The sequence below is a fragment of the Penaeus monodon genome, chromosome 31 (assembly GCF_015228065.2).
Source record: "Penaeus monodon isolate SGIC_2016 chromosome 31, NSTDA_Pmon_1, whole genome shotgun sequence".
Classification (NCBI taxonomy): domain Eukaryota; kingdom Metazoa; phylum Arthropoda; class Malacostraca; order Decapoda; family Penaeidae; genus Penaeus; species Penaeus monodon.
In genome coordinates this window covers 21,377,587-21,377,821 of record NC_051416.1, presented here as the reverse complement: position 1 = coordinate 21,377,821, position 235 = coordinate 21,377,587, and positions in this window count along the sequence as shown.

The following is a 235-nucleotide window of genomic DNA, read 5'->3' as shown; positions in this document are numbered from 1 at the left end:
GAGAAGGAAAATCGATTTGGAAAAAAGAGTATTTTTCAACCTCTGTAATAAGCATGAACCTACTTATTAAAGATTTTTTTCACCCGTACAAATTCCTACTTTTTCCCCCTCCTTCCACTTCGTCATAGCTAATCTGAACCTACACATTTTCCCCTAAAAAAACAAGTCATTCGTCATAACTTGGCGTGCGGAATCCCGCGCTTTTCCCTAAACTCTAAACAACTGAACATTGGAT